Genomic DNA, 13,496 nt, shown 5'->3' with positions numbered 1-13,496 from the left:
GGACTGTCCGTGTACTGATCCGTGTACTGAACTCATATCAGCATGCTGACCACACATATCAGCATGCTGGCCCTTCCCGTGGACTGATTCGTGTACTGATCCGTGTACTGATCCGTGTACTGAACTCATATCAGCATGCTGACCACACATATCAGCATGCTAGCCCTTCCCGTGGACTGTCCGTGTACTGATCCGTGTACTGAACTCATATCAGCATGCTGACCACACATATCAGCATGCTGGCCCTTCCCGTGGACTGTCCGTGTACTGATCCGTGGACTGATCCGTGTACTGAACTCATATCAGCATGTTGACCACACATATCAGCATGCTGGCCCTTCCCGTGGACTGTCCGTGTACTGATTTTGGACAACTGATGCACCATGTCAGTACACATATCAGCATGCTGGCCCTTCCCGTGGACTGATCCGTGTACTGATCCGTGTACTGATCCGTGTACTGAACTCATATCAGCATGCTGACCACACATATCAGCATGCTGGCCCTTCCCGTGGACTGTCCGTGTACTGATCCGTGTACTGATCTGTTGTAGGCACGGGTCGGAGGGTCGAACGGACGGACGGACGGACGGACTGATGGCCATTCCGCGGTTCAGTCTTGCCTCGGATGGATGGTACTGGCCGGCTTATCTCTTGCTTGTGTTCGAACCTGAAACAGATAGGAACCTTTAGTGAGTTTTCAACAGGAACAAGAACAGAAACTAGATATGATTCTTTTGGTTTTTATGGAATTGGTTGAATGAAATCTAAAACAAAAGATAGAGAAAGGAGTAGATTGGCGGATGGGATCTGCTGCTGGACGTATGTCTCTCTCAGCAAGATGCCTAGGTCGGACAGGAAGATAGGTATGGATCCGGCTCTTGCTGGACGTATGTCTCTCTCAAGATTCGGACAAGGAATGGAATGGATCGAAGGACGCCACAAAGAACAATGGATCGGCTCTTTGATATGTCACACGGCTGCTCTCAATGTTTCACACAACTGAAAGACTTAGGGTTTCTTTGCTAAAGCAAAAACGATTTTCATAAAAGACTTAGCCGAAAAGTTGGCAACTACAAGGGTTTAAATAGATGTTCCTTACTGGACTTTAAAGAATAAAAGGGCCTAGACAAATGGCCAAAGTCTTAACCGAAATAAAATAAAGAAAACAATAGACCGGTCGCGGGTTGAGATGTCCGGATCAGAACTCATAGTATGCTTGCTTGTTGCCTCATTAAAACCTTTCGGGAAAACCCAGTGGGACAAAACCTCGATAAGGAAAAAGAGTACAACACATACTACTCCTTCTGATGGTCGGCTATATCTCTGAACCGGAAGCAAGTTGGTTGGATGGATTGAGTATGAAGGTGGAAATGGTCAGGCCGGCTTCATTCAGGCCGATGGAGGAGAACTGGCTCGAATGGACAGGGTCTGGAACCTCTAGTGGTTCACCGGTGTCTTCCAGCTTCAAGTCAGACAACTCCTGGATCAATAGTTGCTTGAACCCGGTTTGTTCCTGTGCAAGCAACTCCTGGACAGCTTTGGCAAATCCAGCTCTTATAACTCTTGAACCGGACCTTGTGGTTGGACCTTTGCGGATAATGGGAACCTCAGTCGTGGGTACTACAACATCCCCTCCCTCTTGAACAGGTTCTGTCCTCAGAACATCTCCGTCATCTGCAATATAAGGAGACAAGTCAGACACATTGAACGTTCGGGAAACTTGGAACTCACCTGGCAGTTCTAGCCGGTAGGCATTGTCATTGATCCGATCGAGCACTCGGAATGGTCCGTCCCCTCGTGGGGCTAATTTGCTCTTCCTCTCTTCCGGAAACCGTTCTGGCCTCATGTGGAGCCACACCCAGTCGCCTGGTTGGAAGATAACTTCTGTGCGCCCCTTGTTGAGCTTTATCCGGTTCCTTTCAGCCTTCTTCTCCAAAGTCTCCTTGACTTGCCGGTGCATGTTCTTCACAAACTCAGCCTTTTTGTCACCACTCTGGCTGACTTGCATGGCTGGTGGCAATGCGGCTAGGTCCATGGGCGTCTCTGGTCTAAAGCCATACACGATCTCAAAAGGGGAGAGATTAGTAATAGAGTGCCTTGCATGGTTATAAGCAAACTCAATGAAAGGCAAGCAACTCAACCAATTTTTAAGATTCTTACCCACCGTAGCCCTCAATAACTGAGAGAGTGTACGGTTTACTACCTCGGTCTGTCCATCAGTTTGTGGATGGCAAGTGGTCGAGAAAAGGAGCTTGGTTCCAAGCTTTTTCCACAATGTCCTCCAGAAGTGGCTGAGAAACTTTGTGTCTCGGTCGGACACGATGGTACGAGGCACTCCATGTAAGCGCACCACTTCCTTGAAGAAGAGATCAGCGGTTTGGCTTGCATCATTGGTCTTGGAACACGGAATGAAGTGTGCCATCTTGGAGAACCTGTCCACTACAACAAAAATAGAATCCTTGTGTTCTATCTTGGGCAAGCCCAGCACAAAGTCCATAGACAGGTCGACCCACGGTGCAATAGGAATAGGTAAAGGCATGTGTAATCCATAAGGATGCGACCTGGATTTGGTTTTGAGACAGACAGTGCACTTGGCGCAAAGACTCTCGACGTAGCGCCTCATCCGGGGCCAATAGAAGTGGTCGGACAGGACGCTCAGAGTTTTGTCCCGACCGAAATGCCCCATCAACCCACCCCCATGAGCTTCTCTGGTCAGTAGATCTCGCATGGAACCATGAGGAATACACAGGCGTTTCTCCTTGAAGAGGAACCCGTCCTGCTGATAGAATGGACCCATGGCCCCCTTAGCCGTGTTACTGTAAAGCTCAGAAAAGTCAGGGTCAGTTTCATAAGACATTTTGAGTTGCTCAAAACCCATGATCTTAGCCTCCATGGTGGTAATGAGTGTGTGGCGCCGGGATAGGGCGTCGGCCACTATGTTGTCCTTTCCCTTCTTGTACTTGATCACATAAGGGAAAGTTTCCACGAACTCCAGCCACCTAGCATGCCTCTTCTTGAGTGTGGTCTGGCCCCTCAAATGCTTAAGAGTTTCATGATCTGTATGAATAATAAACTCTTTAGACAAAAGATAATGTTGCCAAGTTTCAAGCGACCTTACTAGAGCATATAGCTCTTTATCATAGGTGGGGTAATTGAGGGCGGCTCCACTCAATTTCTCACTGAAAAAGGCCACTGGCCGGCCTCCTTGGGTCAGCACGGCTCCTATTCCTGTCCCTGAAGCATCACACTCAATCTCAAAAGGTTTATCAAAGTTAGGAAGAGTTAAAACCGGTGCATGTGTCAAGCTATATTTAAGCCTGTTGAAAGACTCCTCTTGGGCAGGGCCCCAAGCAAAGGTTACATTCTTCTTGATCACGGAGGTCATTGGGGCGGCAATGGTACTGAAGTCCTTCACAAATCGTCGATAGAAACTGGCCAGTCCATGGAAGCTGCGGATATGTCCGATCGTGGTCGGAGTCGGCCAGTCTTGTATCGCCTTGATCTTCTCTTCATCAACCTTCAGTCCCTGTGAACTCACAACAAAGCCTAAAAATACCAACTGATCAGTGCAGAATACACATTTCTTAAGGTTAGCATAAAGGCCTTCTTGCCTTAAGGCTTTCAAAACCTGCTCTAGGTGTCCCATGTGTTCAGTTAAAGACCTGCTGTAAATCAAGATATCATCAAAGTATACAACCACGAATTTACCAATGTAAGGTCGGAGGACCTCATTCATGAGTCTCATGAAGGTACTAGGGGCGTTGGTAAGGCCAAACGGCATCACCAGCCACTCGTATAGACCTTGCTTGGTCTTGAAGGCAGTTTTCCACTCATCTCCTTCCTTCATGCGGACTTGATGGTATCCACTCCTGAGATCAATCTTAGAAAACACAACAGACCCACTCAGTTCATCCAACATATCATCTAATCTGGGTATAGGGTACCGATATTTGATGGTTATGTTGTTGATGGCTCGGCAGTCCACACACATGCGCCACGTCCCATCCTTCTTAGGCACTAGTAAGACCGGGACCGCACAGGGACTAAGGCTCTCGCGGATGTAGCCTTTGTCCATGAGATCTTGGACCTGCCGCTCCAGTTCCTTGGCTTCCTCAGGGTTGACACGGTAAGCAGCTCGGTTTGGTAGTGGCGCGCCGGGTACAAGGTCTATCTGATGTTCTATGCCACGGACAGGGGGTAAACCGGCTGGAATCTCATCAGGAAAGACGTCCTTGTAACGTCCCATGAGATCTTGTACTACGTCCGGTACTTCAGGAGCTTCTAGACCTGCATAGCAACCTTCCTTAAAGATCATTAGTAGCACCTGTGTCTCACGTTGTAATGATTTAAGCACTTGTCCGGAAGTCATGTATAGGTTAGTGTTACTTACCTGGCCGGACTGCGTCATGGCCTTTTGCATATCATGAACTTCTTGAGGGCTGAGAGGTGCTAGGCTGTGCTTCCTGTTGTTGTGGACGAAGCTATAGATGTTGGTGCGTCCATGGTGAAGAGTCTCCTTGTCAAACTGCCACGGCCTTCCTAGAAGTATATGGCCGGCTTGCATGGGCACAACATCACACTTGACCTGATCTTGGTACTTGCCAATACTGAATGACACAACAACTTGTTCGGCAATCTTGAGTTCAGTCTCATCATTGAGCCATTTGAGACGGTATGGCCGAGGATGGGCAGTTTTTACCAGCCCTAGCTTATCAACAAGATACTTGCTAGCCACGTTAGTACAAGATCCGCCATCTATGATCAAACTACATACCTTGTGATCAACACTACATCTTGTGTGAAAGATGTTCTCCCGCTGGATGGTCTCTGGATCAAAGAGGGTACTAAGAGCTCTCCGGGTCACTAGCAGCTCGCCGGTCTCCGGGTAGTCGGTTACTTCTTCATCAGAGATCACTGCCGCGGCCTCTGCCTCATCTTGGGATTCATACTCGCCATCCCCCTTTAGGACCATCACTCGTTTGTTTGGACAATCCCGAGCGTAGTGGCCCTTGCCCTGACACTTATAACAAATGATATCACGGGTACGCAATGTTTGGGCTTGAGTCTTACCCTGCTCCGATTTGGATGCATTAGACGATTCAGCCTGGTTTGTCTTGAATCGGCTCTCAATCTCAATTGTCTTGCTCTTGTCGCCTTGCTTTGAACCTGGTTGAGTCCACGCAGGTTTGCTGCGGTTGGTGCTGGCGGTCTTGCGCTTGATGTGCTGCTCGGCTTGCGTAGCAAAGTGCAGCAGGTCGTTGAAGTCTTCATACTGTTGCCTCTCCACCTTGCGGGCAATGCGGTCTTGCAGCCCTTCCAGAAATTGGGACATCATTGTCTCTTCGGGCTCGTCGGTCTCAAGCTTATTCCTAAGTGCCTCGAACTCCTCAAAGTACTCCTCCACAGTCTTAGTTCCCTGCGTAAGTTTACGAAAACGTTTTAGCACATCACGCTGGTAGTAAGATGGAATGTACCTCGCGCGAAGCTTGGTCCGCATCTCGGTCCAATTACGCGCTCTCCACACTGGCCCGGACTTGGCAACGTCTCGATCCCACCACGAAAGAGCATTGTCCGTCAGCTGGGCTGCTGCTAGGGCAACCTTCTTGGCCTCACTATATTGGTAATAGTCGAAGATGTACTCCATGCGCTTCTCCCACACGATGTAGGCATCCGGATCAACCTTGCCAGCAAACGTTGGGGGATGAAGCTTAAGCGCCTTGCCTCCCAACCAAGGCTCTTCCTCCTCTCGGTCTCGACCTCCTCTACGGTCGCGGCCTCCTCCTACTTGGACCCGGGGTCCTCGCGCGTTCCTCCTCCCACCCTGGTTTGGCCTCTCTTCGTCCTGACTGCGCGTATCATCAGTACTGTCCGAGTCAGTGTCATGCGGGTCAGGCTGATTCCTTCCTGGTGGCCGAGGTCCGTTGTGTCTGCCTCCCTGCCGTAGCTGAGTAACCTCGGCGGTTATAGCCCTAAGGCTCGCCCTCAACTCTTCATTGTCGGCTAGGAGCTGAGCGTTTATGGCCGCTTGATCTTGACCTACATCTCCCATAGTTTCTCTGAAAAGATACTCAAAGAAAATTAGAGGCAAGAGGGATTAAATAGTAGCTTGGGGTCGGATACTTGAGTATCGACCAAGGCAAGAAAAAAAGTAAATGCTAAAATTTATGAAAGAAAATCGAATCAAGTTGAAAAAGGAAAGATGAATATTTTTTTTTTTTTTTGAAAACTTGGAGAACAATCCGAAAATTTAAAAAAAAAGGAAAGTAAATTTTTTTTTTTTTTTTTGAATTGTGACGGCTAGGGTTCAGAAAGAACTGAGTTTTGCAGGAAACTTCAGCTCTGATACCAAAATGTTGTAGGCACGGGTCGGAGGGTCGAACGGACGGACGGACGGACGGACTGATGGCCGTTCCGCGGTTCAGTCTTGCCTCGGATGGATGGTACTGGCCGGCTTATCTCTTGCTTGTGTTCGAACCTGAAACAGATAGGAACCTTTAGTGAGTTTTCAACAGGAACAAGAACAGAAACTAGATATGATTCTTTTGGTTTTTATGGAATTGGTTGAATGAAATCTAAAACAAAAGATAGAGAAAGGAGTAGATTGGCGGATGGGATCTGCTGCTGGACGTATGTCTCTCTCAGCAAGATGCCTAGGTCGGACAGGAAGATAGGTATGGATCCGGCTCTTGCTGGACGTATGTCTCTCTCAAGATTCGGACAAGGAATGGAATGGATCGAAGGACGCCACAAAGAACAATGGATCGGCTCTTTGATATGTCACACGGCTGCTCTCAATGTTTCACACAACTGAAAGACTTAGGGTTTCTTTGCTAAAGCAAAAACGATTTTCATAAAAGACTTAGCCGAAAAGTTGGCAACTACAAGGGTTTAAATAGATGTTCCTTACTGGACTTTAAAGAATAAAAGGGCCTAGACAAATGGCCAAAGTCTTAACCGAAATAAAATAAAGAAAACAATAGACCGGTCGCGGGTTGAGATGTCCGGATCAGAACTCATAGTATGCTTGCTTGTTGCCTCATTAAAACCTTTCGGGAAAACCCAGTGGGACAAAACCTCGATAAGGAAAAAGAGTACAACACATACTACTCCTTCTGATGGTCGGCTATATCTCTGAACCGGAAGCAAGTTGGTTGGATGGATTGAGTATGAAGGTGGAAATGGTCAGGCCGGCTTCATTCAGGCCGATGGAGGAGAACTGGCTCGAATGGACAGGGTCTGGAACCTCTAGTGGTTCACCGGTGTCTTCCAGCTTCAAGTCAGACAACTCCTGGATCAATAGTTGCTTGAACCCGGTTTGTTCCTGTGCAAGCAACTCCTGGACAGCTTTGGCAAATCCAGCTCTTATAACTCTTGAACCGGACCTTGTGGTTGGACCTTTGCGGATAATGGGAACCTCAGTCGTGGGTACTACAACATCCCCTCCCTCTTGAACAGGTTCTGTCCTCAGAACATCTCCGTCATCTGCAATATAAGGAGACAAGTCAGACACATTGAACGTTCGGGAAACTTGGAACTCACCTGGCAGTTCTAGCCGGTAGGCATTGTCATTGATCCGATCGAGCACTCGGAATGGTCCGTCCCCTCGTGGGGCTAATTTGCTCTTCCTCTCTTCCGGAAACCGTTCTGGCCTCATGTGGAGCCACACCCAGTCGCCTGGTTGGAAGATAACTTCTGTGCGCCCCTTGTTGAGCTTTATCCGGTTCCTTTCAGCCTTCTTCTCCAAAGTCTCCTTGACTTGCCGGTGCATGTTCTTCACAAACTCAGCCTTTTTGTCACCACTCTGGCTGACTTGCATGGCTGGTGGCAATGCGGCTAGGTCCATGGGCGTCTCTGGTCTAAAGCCATACACGATCTCAAAAGGGGAGAGATTAGTAATAGAGTGCCTTGCATGGTTATAAGCAAACTCAATGAAAGGCAAGCAACTCAACCAATTTTTAAGATTCTTACCCACCGTAGCCCTCAATAACTGAGAGAGTGTACGGTTTACTACCTCGGTCTGTCCATCAGTTTGTGGATGGCAAGTGGTCGAGAAAAGGAGCTTGGTTCCAAGCTTTTTCCACAATGTCCTCCAGAAGTGGCTGAGAAACTTTGTGTCTCGGTCGGACACGATGGTACGAGGCACTCCATGTAAGCGCACCACTTCCTTGAAGAAGAGATCAGCGGTTTGGCTTGCATCATTGGTCTTGGAACACGGAATGAAGTGTGCCATCTTGGAGAACCTGTCCACTACAACAAAAATAGAATCCTTGTGTTCTATCTTGGGCAAGCCCAGCACAAAGTCCATAGACAGGTCGACCCACGGTGCAATAGGAATAGGTAAAGGCATGTGTAATCCATAAGGATGCGACCTGGATTTGGTTTTGAGACAGACAGTGCACTTGGCGCAAAGACTCTCGACGTAGCGCCTCATCCGGGGCCAATAGAAGTGGTCGGACAGGACGCTCAGAGTTTTGTCCCGACCGAAATGCCCCATCAACCCACCCCCATGAGCTTCTCTGGTCAGTAGATCTCGCATGGAACCATGAGGAATACACAGGCGTTTCTCCTTGAAGAGGAACCCGTCCTGCTGATAGAATGGACCCATGGCCCCCTTAGCCGTGTTACTGTAAAGCTCAGAAAAGTCAGGGTCAGTTTCATAAGACATTTTGAGTTGCTCAAAACCCATGATCTTAGCCTCCATGGTGGTAATGAGTGTGTGGCGCCGGGATAGGGCGTCGGCCACTATGTTGTCCTTTCCCTTCTTGTACTTGATCACATAAGGGAAAGTTTCCACGAACTCCAGCCACCTAGCATGCCTCTTCTTGAGTGTGGTCTGGCCCCTCAAATGCTTAAGAGTTTCATGATCTGTATGAATAATAAACTCTTTAGACAAAAGATAATGTTGCCAAGTTTCAAGCGACCTTACTAGAGCATATAGCTCTTTATCATAGGTGGGGTAATTGAGGGCGGCTCCACTCAATTTCTCACTGAAAAAGGCCACTGGCCGGCCTCCTTGGGTCAGCACGGCTCCTATTCCTGTCCCTGAAGCATCACACTCAATCTCAAAAGGTTTATCAAAGTTAGGAAGAGTTAAAACCGGTGCATGTGTCAAGCTATATTTAAGCCTGTTGAAAGACTCCTCTTGGGCAGGGCCCCAAGCAAAGGTTACATTCTTCTTGATCACGGAGGTCATTGGGGCGGCAATGGTACTGAAGTCCTTCACAAATCGTCGATAGAAACTGGCCAGTCCATGGAAGCTGCGGATATGTCCGATCGTGGTCGGAGTCGGCCAGTCTTGTATCGCCTTGATCTTCTCTTCATCAACCTTCAGTCCCTGTGAACTCACAACAAAGCCTAAAAATACCAACTGATCAGTGCAGAATACACATTTCTTAAGGTTAGCATAAAGGCCTTCTTGCCTTAAGGCTTTCAAAACCTGCTCTAGGTGTCCCATGTGTTCAGTTAAAGACCTGCTGTAAATCAAGATATCATCAAAGTATACAACCACGAATTTACCAATGTAAGGTCGGAGGACCTCATTCATGAGTCTCATGAAGGTACTAGGGGCGTTGGTAAGGCCAAACGGCATCACCAGCCACTCGTATAGACCTTGCTTGGTCTTGAAGGCAGTTTTCCACTCATCTCCTTCCTTCATGCGGACTTGATGGTATCCACTCCTGAGATCAATCTTAGAAAACACAACAGACCCACTCAGTTCATCCAACATATCATCTAATCTGGGTATAGGGTACCGATATTTGATGGTTATGTTGTTGATGGCTCGGCAGTCCACACACATGCGCCACGTCCCATCCTTCTTAGGCACTAGTAAGACCGGGACCGCACAGGGACTAAGGCTCTCGCGGATGTAGCCTTTGTCCATGAGATCTTGGACCTGCCGCTCCAGTTCCTTGGCTTCCTCAGGGTTGACACGGTAAGCAGCTCGGTTTGGTAGTGGCGCGCCGGGTACAAGGTCTATCTGATGTTCTATGCCACGGACAGGGGGTAAACCGGCTGGAATCTCATCAGGAAAGACGTCCTTGTAACGTCCCATGAGATCTTGTACTACGTCCGGTACTTCAGGAGCTTCTAGACCTGCATAGCAACCTTCCTTAAAGATCATTAGTAGCACCTGTGTCTCACGTTGTAATGATTTAAGCACTTGTCCGGAAGTCATGTATAGGTTAGTGTTACTTACCTGGCCGGACTGCGTCATGGCCTTTTGCATATCATGAACTTCTTGAGGGCTGAGAGGTGCTAGGCTGTGCTTCCTGTTGTTGTGGACGAAGCTATAGATGTTGGTGCGTCCATGGTGAAGAGTCTCCTTGTCAAACTGCCACGGCCTTCCTAGAAGTATATGGCCGGCTTGCATGGGCACAACATCACACTTGACCTGATCTTGGTACTTGCCAATACTGAATGACACAACAACTTGTTCGGCAATCTTGAGTTCAGTCTCATCATTGAGCCATTTGAGACGGTATGGCCGAGGATGGGCAGTTTTTACCAGCCCTAGCTTATCAACAAGATACTTGCTAGCCACGTTAGTACAAGATCCGCCATCTATGATCAAACTACATACCTTGTGATCAACACTACATCTTGTGTGAAAGATGTTCTCCCGCTGGATGGTCTCTGGATCAAAGAGGGTACTAAGAGCTCTCCGGGTCACTAGCAGCTCGCCGGTCTCCGGGTAGTCGGTTACTTCTTCATCAGAGATCACTGCCGCGGCCTCTGCCTCATCTTGGGATTCATACTCGCCATCCCCCTTTAGGACCATCACTCGTTTGTTTGGACAATCCCGAGCGTAGTGGCCCTTGCCCTGACACTTATAACAAATGATATCACGGGTACGCAATGTTTGGGCTTGAGTCTTACCCTGCTCCGATTTGGATGCATTAGACGATTCAGCCTGGTTTGTCTTGAATCGGCTCTCAATCTCAATTGTCTTGCTCTTGTCGCCTTGCTTTGAACCTGGTTGAGTCCACGCAGGTTTGCTGCGGTTGGTGCTGGCGGTCTTGCGCTTGATGTGCTGCTCGGCTTGCGTAGCAAAGTGCAGCAGGTCGTTGAAGTCTTCATACTGTTGCCTCTCCACCTTGCGGGCAATGCGGTCTTGCAGCCCTTCCAGAAATTGGGACATCATTGTCTCTTCGGGCTCGTCGGTCTCAAGCTTATTCCTAAGTGCCTCGAACTCCTCAAAGTACTCCTCCACAGTCTTAGTTCCCTGCGTAAGTTTACGAAAACGTTTTAGCACATCACGCTGGTAGTAAGATGGAATGTACCTCGCGCGAAGCTTGGTCCGCATCTCGGTCCAATTACGCGCTCTCCACACTGGCCCGGACTTGGCAACGTCTCGATCCCACCACGAAAGAGCATTGTCCGTCAGCTGGGCTGCTGCTAGGGCAACCTTCTTGGCCTCACTATATTGGTAATAGTCGAAGATGTACTCCATGCGCTTCTCCCACACGATGTAGGCATCCGGATCAACCTTGCCAGCAAACGTTGGGGGATGAAGCTTAAGCGCCTTGCCTCCCAACCAAGGCTCTTCCTCCTCTCGGTCTCGACCTCCTCTACGGTCGCGGCCTCCTCCTACTTGGACCCGGGGTCCTCGCGCGTTCCTCCTCCCACCCTGGTTTGGCCTCTCTTCGTCCTGACTGCGCGTATCATCAGTACTGTCCGAGTCAGTGTCATGCGGGTCAGGCTGATTCCTTCCTGGTGGCCGAGGTCCGTTGTGTCTGCCTCCCTGCCGTAGCTGAGTAACCTCGGCGGTTATAGCCCTAAGGCTCGCCCTCAACTCTTCATTGTCGGCTAGGAGCTGAGCGTTTATGGCCGCTTGATCTTGACCTACATCTCCCATAGTTTCTCTGAAAAGATACTCAAAGAAAATTAGAGGCAAGAGGGATTAAATAGTAGCTTGGGGTCGGATACTTGAGTATCGACCAAGGCAAGAAAAAAAGTAAATGCTAAAATTTATGAAAGAAAATCGAATCAAGTTGAAAAAGGAAAGATGAATATTTTTTTTTTTTGAAAACTTGGAGAACAATCCGAAAATTTTAAAAAAAAGGAAAGTAAATATTTTTTTTTTTTTTTTTTTGAATTGTGACGGCTAGGGTTCAGAAAGAACTGAGTTTCACAGGAAACTTCAGCTCTGATACCAAAATGTTGTAGGCACGGGTCGGAGGGTCGAACGGACGGACGGACGGACGGACTGATGGCCGTTCCGCGGTTCAGTCTTGCCTCGGATGGATGGTACTGGCCGGCTTATCTCTTGCTTGTGTTCGAACCTGAAACAGATAGGAACCTTTAGTGAGTTTTCAACAGGAACAAGAACAGAAACTAGATATGATTCTTTTGGTTTTTATGGAATTGGTTGAATGAAATCTAAAACAAAAGATAGAGAAAGGAGTAGATTGGCGGATGGGATCTGCTGCTGGACGTATGTCTCTCTCAGCAAGATGCCTAGGTCGGACAGGAAGATAGGTATGGATCCGGCTCTTGCTGGACGTATGTCTCTCTCAAGATTCGGACAAGGAATGGAATGGATCGAAGGACGCCACAAAGAACAATGGATCGGCTCTTTGATATGTCACACGGCTGCTCTCAATGTTTCACACAACTGAAAGACTTAGGGTTTCTTTGCTAAAGCAAAAACGATCTTCATAAAAGACTTAGCCGAAAAGTTGGCAACTACAAGGGTTTAAATAGATGTTCCTTACTGGACTTTAAAGAATAAAAGGGCCTAGACAAATGGCCAAAGTCTTAACCGAAATAAAATAAAGAAAACAATAGACCGGTCGCGGGTTGAGATGTCCGGATCAGAACTCATAGTATGCTTGCTTGTTGCCTCATTAAAACCTTTCGGGAAAACCCAGTGGGACAAAACCTCGATAAGGAAAAAGAGTACAACACATACTACTCCTTCTGATGGTCGGCTATATCTCTGAACCGGAAGCAAGTTGGTTGGATGGATTGAGTATGAAGGTGGAAATGGTCAGGCCGGCTTCATTCAGGCCGATGGAGGAGAACTGGCTCGAATGGACAGGGTCTGGAACCTCTAGTGGTTCACCGGTGTCTTCCAGCTTCAAGTCAGACAACTCCTGGATCAATAGTTTCTTGAACCCGGTTTGTTCCTGTGCAAGCAACTCCTGGACAGCTTTGGCAAATCCAGCTCTTATAACTCTTGAACCGGACCTTGTGGTTGGACCTTTGCGGATAATGGGAACCTCAGTCGTGGGTACTACAACATGATCCGTTTACTGAACTCATATCAGCATGCTGACCACATATATCAGCATGCTGGCCCTTCCCGTGGACTGATCCGTGTACTGATCCGTGTACTGATCCGTGTACTGAACTCATATCAGCATGCTGACCACACATATCAGCATGCTGGCCCTTCCCGTGGACTGTCCGTGTACTGATCCGTGTACTGAACTCATATCAGCATGCTGACCACACATATCAGCATGCTGGCCCTTCCCGTGGACTGTCCGT

The sequence above is a fragment of the Brassica napus genome, unplaced genomic scaffold (genome assembly GCF_020379485.1).
Source record: "Brassica napus cultivar Da-Ae unplaced genomic scaffold, Da-Ae ScsIHWf_1364;HRSCAF=1938, whole genome shotgun sequence".
Classification (NCBI taxonomy): Eukaryota; Viridiplantae; Streptophyta; class Magnoliopsida; order Brassicales; family Brassicaceae; genus Brassica; species Brassica napus.
Note: the sequence above shows the minus strand (reverse complement) of the source record.